General features: G+C 46.8%; 1 protein-coding gene across 1 annotated transcript in view; it reads right to left on the bottom strand.

Annotated features, from left to right (window-relative positions):
* Window positions 1-10,000, bottom strand: part of dab2ipa (DAB2 interacting protein a) — a 49,646-nt gene that overhangs the window by 19,957 nt on the left and 19,689 nt on the right. The gene's annotated exons all lie outside the window — the stretch shown is intronic.

Here is a 10,000-nt window from a genome sequence, read left to right as displayed (position 1 = left end):
AAAATATTAATATTAATATATCAGACTGTCGTCCAGACACAACTCACAGAAATATCTGGAATAAAAATATTAATATTAATATATCAGACTGTCGTCCAGACACAACTCACAGAAATATCTGGAATTAAAATATTAATATTAATATTAATATATCAGACTGTCGTCCAGACACAACTCACAGAAATATCTGGAATAAAAATATTAATATTAATATATCAGACTGTCGTCCAGACACAACTCACAGAAATATCTGGAATAAAAATATTAATATTAATATTAATATATCAGACTGTCGTCCAGACACAACTCACAGAAATATCTGGAATTAAAATATTAATATATCAGACTATCATTAATATATAAGTTACTTAATATTAACTCCTAGCACTACTGCTACTACTGCTAACACTAGAGCTGAGCAGCCTTTTGGCCTCAGACTGCTAAATCTGTTTCATCTTTTAAATCACTTCTCAAAACTCATTTTATAGCCTTGTTTTTATGGAATGAACTTTGTTACCTTGTTTTTATTGTTATTCTGTTGATTTTTGCTTTGTAACCATTTTGAAAAGGGCTATACAAATAAAGACGATAATAAAAAAAATAACTATAAAATGTGCTCAGTAGATCTCAGACCTCCTCCATGTCTGACAACACCCTGCAAGGACATTCTGCACCTTTTGGTGATAAGCCACGCCCACCACCACGCCCCCTTTTGGCCAATCGACATGAAAAATATATCAGTTCTTCCTCGGCCCATAACCAACATTCATACCAAGTTTCGTGCAAGTCCTGCTAACAGACGGACGGACAGGTGAAAACATGACCTCCTTGGTGGAGGGAATAAACTTATGAGTCGCTGAGAGCAAAGTGAGGCATCTGACAAAAGGCATGACGGCAGCAGAGTATGAATGGCTTTAATTAAAGAGCGACAGCAGCTTCATTATTACATCTCACTCAAGTATGTTTGCGATGCCACAAGTGACTCGACTCTGCTCTGGCAGAGCCGCGCAGTTCGTCTTTTCTGTCAGATCTTTACATCACTTCTCAAAGTACATGCACAGAAAAGCGTTTTTATAATGTTCTTTTATCATGTCATGTATGGTCATGTCAAAATCCCTGAGAGATTCCAGTAAGCAGATGATTCACAAAAGTTTGGTCGGGATGACGTGACAGTTCAGGAGCGAGAGCTGGAACACTGACTGGGGTTGAAGGATTCTTTAAAACTTCAGGATCCAGCCTGACCCAGACGGACTGAGACGTTCCTCCCTGAAAACACTATAAATGTGAACATGCAGGTCTTCTTTTTCTGCCCCCAGCCTGGCGAGCGGGGCAGAAGAGGGTTTTCTTACCCGCTTTGCCCTCAACAGCCTGGACATCGACTTCAGAGACGTCTTCACCGCATCGGTCAGACTCTGATGAGTGAAGACCTGAGTAACGTCCACCTCAGTCAGATCAGCAGTAAGTTCAGTTGTCAAGGACTGGCCATCATCGCTTGATTTCTTTCAGTGACTCTTTCTTCAAGTCACTATAGCTGCATCAGTGGTTGGATCTTGGCTCTCTTGGCCCATTCACCAAGGAACACTCGTCATGAACATGAGAAGTGCTGAGCGAAGACAAAGACCAGCAACAACAAAGACCAGCAACAACAAAGACCAGCAACAACAGCACAGTGCAGGAGCAACAGGCAGAAGATAAAGGTAAATACAGAATAGTGTAGTTTGTGATTGGTTCCTAAGACAGTGTGGGAGGGTGTGAGAATGATTATGCTTAACTGATTGGATGATAGTTTATGAAATTATTATGAAAGAACAATGGGATGTAGTCTGAGCAGTGAAATGAATAATAATAATGAATAATGAGCAGTGAATGAAAGAGTGAACAGGGACAGACAAGTGAGGGGAGGCAGTCTTCCTGAGCTTAATTTCATAAAATAACGTGCTTTAAACGCCTGTCACTGCTGTGTGTTGGTTGTAATAATGTAGGGATGGAGCAGACGAAATATCATTTTCCCGCTGATAAAGAGAGACGGGACACAGCAGCAACAATTCATAAAGGTGATCTTATCTCTCCTGGCCGGTAACTGGGAACAACATTTCGTGCAGAAGATGAAAGGCTGTGAAAAGAAACACTGGAATGTATCGGTGGTTTTGTAGCCTGAAGCGTTTCAGCAGAATATGGAGACGAGTTGTGAATCAGAGAAACATGAGATCATGAAATAAATCAAGAGTTCATCTGCAGACCGGAGTGCTGTCGGCCATGTTGGAGGCAGAGAGGCAGTCACTTCAGTCTGTTTTAAAAATCTTTCCTTTTCGTCCCGTCGGCTTGTTGTTCAGTCTGTTGCAGCTGTTTGGACATATTGACTCGTCCACTACAGTCAGAAGGTCACCGGTCTGCCTCCTGCTGCGGTGAAGTCGTCCATGTTGGTGTTTCCACTGTTCTTCCTGGTGAGGTAGCAGACTCTTCCTGAGCTCCACAGAATCCAGACTTGCGGTCCGGTTGCAGCACTTTGCTCTTGGTCTGCTGGTTTTGTTGCGCCTGTATTTTACTTATGAGTCAGTGAACACAATTATCTAGTTTTGCTTATTTTTCCATAAACAACTCAAGTTGTTAGAGCAATTGTAGCGAATCTAGTTTGAAACATTTTGCAAACTTTGAAGCTGTCAGTTGACAGAACAAACAAATCAACAAACAAACAAACAAATGAACGAAGGAACGCAGCTAGGCACACAGTAAAGTAGATTAAAGTAGAGTAGTTAGCACAGCGCCCCCTACCTCTTCTTCACTACAATAATGTAGAGTAGACCCTCATACCTCTTCTTGACTACAATAATGCACAGTAAAGTAGATTCCAGTAGACTACAGTAGATTCTAGTAGATTCCAGTAGACTACAGTAGACTAGAGTAGACTACAGTAGAGTACAGTAGATCACACTAGATCACAGTAGACTATAGTAGATCACAGTAGACCAGGCATCACTAGGGCCCCCCTGAAAACCCGCACAGTCTCCTTTGCCCACACCGCTCCCTGGTACACCGCTGACCTTTGCCAGCTTAAAACCACTGATCGTCGACTCGAGCGGCTGTGCAAAAAGACCGGACTCTCAGTGCACATCCAAATCTACGTTGAACACCTACGCCACTACAAGAACGCCCTCTCCACTGCCAAATCCTCCTACTATTCCAACCTCATCAGTACTGGCAAAGGCAACACTAGAGCCCTCTTCTCGACAGTCAGCCACCTACTTCAGCCTCCTAGAACCCTCCCTCTAAATATCTCCACTGATCATTGCACTGCCTTTCTGCAATTCTTTGACACCAAAATCAACACCATCCACCTACAGCTGGCCTCGTCATGCACTTCCCCAGGGGACCCACCTTGGATGGTTACCACGGGCCAACCACTCATCAGCTCCCTCTCCAACTTCACCCTAGCAACGGAACACACCATCTCTGAGCTCATCCTTAAAGCCAAATCCACTACCTGTCAGCTTGATCCCCTCCCCACTACCCTCGTCAAAGCCTGTCTGCCATCCATTTCCCCTATGATCACAAAAATAATTAACTCCTCCCTCACCTCTGGAACTGTACCCCCCACTCTCAAAATGGCTGCAATTACACCCACCCTCAAAAAACCCGGTGCTGACCCAGCTGACCTGAACCATTACAGGCCCATCTCCAACCTTCCCTTCATTTCCAAAACTCTTGAGAAGGTGGTCGCCGCTCAACTTCAGTCCCACCTTGACTCAAACAACCTCCATGAACCCTTCCAATCTGGTTTCCGCCCCAAACACAGTACTGAAACAGCCCTGGTTAAAATCACCAACGACCTCCTCCGTGCAGCTGACTCTGGACTGCTTACCATCCTTATCTTCTTTGACCTCAGTGCTGCCTTCGACACCATCTCCCACCCACTACTCCTGGAGCACCTGGGTGACAGTGGGATTACTGGTGTTGCACTCTCCTGGTTCTCGTCTTATCTCACTGACAGACAACAGTATGTCCAACTGAGGAACCACAGGTCAAAGTGTTCTGCTGTTCCACTGGGTGTCCCCCAGGGGTCAGTACTGGGTCCACTCCTATTCATCATCTACCTCCTTCCCCTGGGCACAATCTTCCGTCACCATGGTGGCCACTTTCATTGCTACGCTGATGATACTCAGGTCTACATCTCCACTAAACCCACCACTGCCCTTCCTCCCACCCCCCTCACCACCTGCCTCCAGGACATCAGGAGCTGGATGAGCAGGAACTTTCTGAAGCTCAATGGCAGCAAAACTGAGGCCCTGCTCATTGGCTCCAAAACACCCTTTCCAAAGCCCAAAACACCAAAGCCCTAAACATCATCATTGATGGCTTCCCTGTACCCCTCTCCAGCCAAGTCAAGAGCCTCGGTGTCATTCTGGATAGCACCCTTTCCTTTGCACCTCACATAAAAAACATCACCCGGACTGCTTTCTTCCACCTCCGCAACATTTCCAGACTCCGCCCATCTCTGTCTCAATCCAGCACTGAAGTCTTGGTCCACGCATTCGTCACATCCCGGATTGACTACTGTAATGCTGTTCTCTCTGGCCTTCCCGCCAAACAGCTTAACAGGCTTCAAATCATTCAGAACTCGGCTGCCCGGATCATTACTCGCACCAAATCATCCGACCACATCACCCCCATTCTCATCCAACTACACTGGCTCCCTGTTCAATACTGAATCGACTATAAAAACCTCCTGCTCACCTTCAAAGCCCTCCACAACCTAGCCCCCACTTATCTTTCTGACCTCCTCCAGGATTACATCCCCTCCCGCTCCCTGCGCTCATCCTCAGCTGGTCTTCTGACCATCCCCACCTCACGCCTCAGCACCATGGGTGCTAGGGCTTTCAGCTGCACTGCTCCCAGGCTTTGGAGCTCCCTGCCCCCACACATTCGACAGTCTGATACCATAACAGCATTCAAATCCCACCTCAAAACTCACCTGTTCAAACTGGCCTACTCACTGTAATCCTCATCGTACTGTGCGTTTCCCTTTTATTCCCCCTCCTATGTGTTTGCCCACCCTATGTCACTTGTTTTGTCTATGCTGGTGTCGTTGCCATGTTTCGCTGTTTTTACCTGTTCGAATGTGTTTCTTTTATGCATTGTAAGGCGACCTTGGGTGTCCTGAAAGGCGCCCTCAAATAAAATGTATTATCATTATTATTATTATTATTACTAACTGGCGGACTCCGGGCCGGATCCGGACCCAGTGACGGTTCTGTCCAGACCGCGATACATTTCTGATCAATTAATGTGTTTTTTTCCACAGGCGCAGCTGTAGACCTTAGGCGCAGCCATTTCAGCTTATACGATAATCGCTCAGTGGAGCTAGGAGGTCACAGACCAATCACATGCATCTACTTCACTGAACTCAGCCAATCAAAGCGATTGTTTATGGTGCATCGCTAGGGAAACGCACAGAAAGCGAGAGAGAGACGAAAGCTACACAGAGAGAGATGACAGCATGTCTTGCTCGAAAATAAGAAAAGTAAAATATTATTTCTCTCACTAAGAAAGGTAGAGAGGTGAAGAAGAAAATATGGAAAAAGAAAGAGAACAAGTCCAGATCCTGTCCAGGCCCACGGTGCGTGGGTTTTCTGTTTTAAACACTGTGATTGGCCAGCAGTCCAAACACCGCCCAGCCAGAAAACTTTGGTCATAAAACGAAGCGAGCCGGTGGTTTCAGCTCCTAAAACAGGTCCAACCACCGGTACTGATCTGGATTTATTTTTTTCAGAACCAGAACGCGCGTTATGTCGTCTAATTCGCTCCCGGACCGGTGTTCCGGTGCGTTCCGGCCCGATGACCCTCTGAAACAGACTAGATCTGTTTCCTCTGTCAAGAGACTCGAGGCCATCTCTGAGTCAGACACGCCCTCTAGAGGCCATCTCATGAAGCCACATCTTACTTGACTGACTGACTGACTGACTGACTGGCTGACTGGCTGGCTGGCTGACTGACTGGCTGACTGGCTGACTCGCTGACTGACTGGCTGGCTGACTGGCTGGCTGGCTGGCTGGCTGGCTGACTGACTCGCTGACTGACTGGCTGACTGGCTGACTGGCTGGCTGGCTGGCTGGCTGGCTGACTGACTGACTGACTGACTGACTGACTGACTGGCTGGCTGGCTGACTGACTGGCTGACTGGCTGACTCGCTGACTGACTGACTGACTGGCTGACTGGCTGGCTGGCTGGCTGGCTGGCTGGCTGACTGACTGTCTGACTGACTGACTGACTGACTGACTGTCTGACTGACTGTCTGACTGACTGACTGACTGACTGACTGGCTGACTCGCTGACTGGCTGGCTGGCTGGCTGGCTGGCTGGCTGGCTGACTGACTGGCTGGCTGACTGGCTGGCTGACTGACTGACTGACTGACTGGCTGACTCGCTGACTGACTGACTGACTGGCTGACTCGCTGACTGACTGACTGGCTGGCTGGCTGGCTGACTGACTGGCTGGCTGACTGTCTGTCTGACTGAGTGACTGGCTGGCTGACTGTCTGTCTGTCTGACTGACTGACTGACTGGCTGACTGACTGACTGACTGTCTGACTGACTGACTGACTGACTGACTGACTGACTGACTGTCTGACTGACTGTCTGACTGACTGACTGACTGACTGACTGACTGACTGTCTGACTGACTGTCTGACTGACTGACTGTCTGACTGACTGACTGACTGACTGACTGACTGACCTGAATTTGCCCTCGGCTGCTCCGTGGGGGGACTTGAAAGTTCTGTTTGCACTTGTAGTGGCAAACATCATCTTAAAATTGGGTATTTCCTTTAACCCCTATTCCACTTTTCTATTGTTTTCACCACATAGAGAGTGCGGGTGCAGTATGTCAGACTCGCAGCCTTGTTTCCAAAAAGATATCCAGAGAGAGTTAATCCTTCACTGTTGCTTAGAATTTATTGCAGAAATAAACTTAATACAAAAATAAGATGCAGTTGTTTCAGTGTCCTTAATTTTTAACTGCAGCGTTGCAGATGCCATTCAGCAGCAGACCGTTCAGAGCTGAGGCTGAGGCTGAGGTCAGAGACGGTATCTGCTGTAACCCGCTTTCTCCCCCGCCAGGCGCCATGCCCACCAACTTATAGGAGCGCCCTCACCACCTGTGGAGGGCGCTCACTTTACATGCAAACATAAGTATAGTAAAATAATAATAATAATAATAATAATAATAAAATAAAATAAAATCAGTAAATTCATAAATAGAAATAAACTTAAATGCGGCTCCTACACACCAGCCCCTAATTGTTCTCTATAGAATCAATTACTTAAATTAATTACAAAAGGAGCCATAAATAAACAACTGACCAATGTATTTAGAAAAATAAAGTATATACATTACATCCCTTTACTGATGTCTTGATCTATAGAAAGAAGACCTATTCTTCGGTCTCTAAGATGCGGCACAGCTTAGTTATGGGCCTTTCAAGGACTGAAATCTTAGTCTGGAGCTTCACTGAGCGGACCAGACCTCTTCCATCAGGCTTGGTTTCCAGCACTCTGCCTAATGGCCATGACCCCCGAGGAGCAGTGGGGTCAACCACCAGGACAATGTCTCCAATGTTCAAGTTTTTCCTCACTTTTGTCCATTTCTGCCTTTCTTGGAGCAGCAGAAGGTACTCCTTTGTCCATCTATGCCAGAAAAGGTTGGCCATATACTGGACCTGTTTCCAGTGGCGCCTGGCATAAAGGTCAGATTCCAGAAAGGTTCCAGGGGGTAGGATAGGTTGTGTTTTTAGCAAGAGGATGTGATTTGGAGTCAGCGGCTCCAAGTCGTGTGGATCAGAGGACACGGTGGAGAGGGGACGGTTATTGAGCATTGATTCTACCTCGCAGAAATGGTTTGTAGACCTTCATCGTCGATGGTTTGCTGATGGAGAATGGAGTTCAGCACCTGACGGACAGATCTTATGAGTCTTTCCCAGACTCCGCCATGGTGTGACACTGCTGGCGGATTGAAACTCCACCGGATTCCATCAGGAAGCAGAGCGCCTTGGATTTTCCTCTCATTTTGTGAACTCAGGACCTTCTTGAGCTCTGCCTGAGCACCCACCAGGTTTGTACCGTTGTCAGATCTGATGTGCTTAACCTGCCCTCTCCTGCAAATAAACCTTCTCAAAGCATGAATGCAAGAGTCGGTATCCAATGAATAGGCTACCTCCAAGTGTATGGCTCTACTGGACATACAGGTAAACAGGACTCCATACCTTTTGATCTGGCTTCTTCCTCGTCTCACTTCAATCGGGCCAAAATAGTCCAATCTGACATTGGTAAAAGGAGGGAGGTCAGGTAGGATTCTTTCCTGTGGCAAGTCTGCCATCTTCTGCTCACCTGTTTTGCCTCTCACACGTCGACACACAACACACTTTGAGATTACCTTCCTTGCTGCTGAGTTTCCCTTTACAACCCAGTATTTCTTACGGAGCTCTGAAAGCATATGGTTTCTACCACTGTGTCCGGAGCGCTCATGGATGTGTCTTAGTATGAGAACTGAAATGTGAGCATCTTTGGGCAAGATACAAGGGTGTTTGGTCTCATCAGGCACTGCAGATCTATGTCGTCGGCCACCTACTCTTATGATGCCCTCATCTAGCATAGGATCGAGCCTACAGATCTTACTGTTCTTTTGCACTCTAAATGGGGTTGTTTCCAGTGTCACCATTTCAACTGGGAATGATTGTCTCTGGACATAGGTGATGACAGACCTTTCTGCCTGTGAGAGATCCTCCACTGTGAAGAACTGTCCACCAAGTTTGGTTCTGAAAGTGCAGAGTTCAGTGCTCACCTTTTGGCTGCGTGAGCGGGTAGCGATGTGACCTAAGGAAAGCTCCTTTCGCCTTTTAGTGATCAACATCAAAGCATTCTTTAGTTTCAGATACCATGCCACTGCTTTAAGTAGCCTCATCCAATCTGAAAAGAATGAAATAAGCTGGTCTGTGGGAGTTTCAATGTTCTTCACCACTGTTGTGAATACAGCAGTGTTTTTCCTGACCTCTGGATCATCTTGTAACACTGACTTGGAGCCCAAGGATTCCTCCACAGGCCAACTTTCTTCAGGCGTCCATAGGAACTCAGGGGCATGTATCCATCTCTTTTTCTGCATGAATTTGACTGCACTCAGTCCTCTTGAGGCATCGTCAGCAGGATTGTCCTTGCTGCTTACATATCTCCACTGAGACAGATCTGTGTTGTCACGAATCAATGAAACTCTGTTGGCCACATAGGTCTTAAATCTAGTGTGGTCATTTCCAATATACTTGAGCAGTTTGGCTATCAGTCCAGAAGGCTGAGGGTTTTAAGTCGAGGTGTAATTCTTTCCTTAGCATTTTGTCCACCTTCACCAACAGTGCTGCAGCCGCCAGCTCCAGTCACGGTACTGTGATGTGCTTTAAAGGAAGGACTCTGGACTTTCCTAGGACAAGAGTAACATGCACCACATCCTGAATGTTAACTTGCCTGATGTAGCTCACTGAGCCGTAGCCACCTTCACTGGCGTCAGCAAAATGATGCAGTTGTGCACATTTTGGTGTTCCGTAGTTCTTAGGCTGCATACAACGTGCGACACTGAAGTTCTTAATCCTTTCTAGACTGTCTATCCATTCAATCCATTGGTCCGATACAGCCTGGGGCAAAGGTTCATCGCATCCAAAGCCTCTCTGGCAGAGCTCCTGTAGCAACTGCTTGGCTGGGAGAATGAGAGGTGCAAGAAAGCCAAGTGGATCAAAGATTGAGCTTATGACAGAAAGTATGCCTCGTCGGTTATGTGGCTTCTGGCTGAGATGGATGTTGAACTGGAAATGGTCAGAGTCCACACACCACTGCAGTCCCAGTGCTCTTTCAATGGGGAGGCTATCTTTGTCGAGATCTAATGTCCTAACTTCCTTTGCCCTTTGATCTTGGGGGATGGAGGCTAGAACTGCTCGGCTGGTGCTAACCCACTGAGTGAGTTGA

This window comes from Centroberyx gerrardi, chromosome 8, assembly GCF_048128805.1.
Source record: "Centroberyx gerrardi isolate f3 chromosome 8, fCenGer3.hap1.cur.20231027, whole genome shotgun sequence".
Classification (NCBI taxonomy): domain Eukaryota; kingdom Metazoa; phylum Chordata; class Actinopteri; order Beryciformes; family Berycidae; genus Centroberyx; species Centroberyx gerrardi.
The sequence above is the reverse complement of the archived record's forward strand: the minus strand, read 5'-3'. Positions and strand labels throughout refer to the sequence as shown.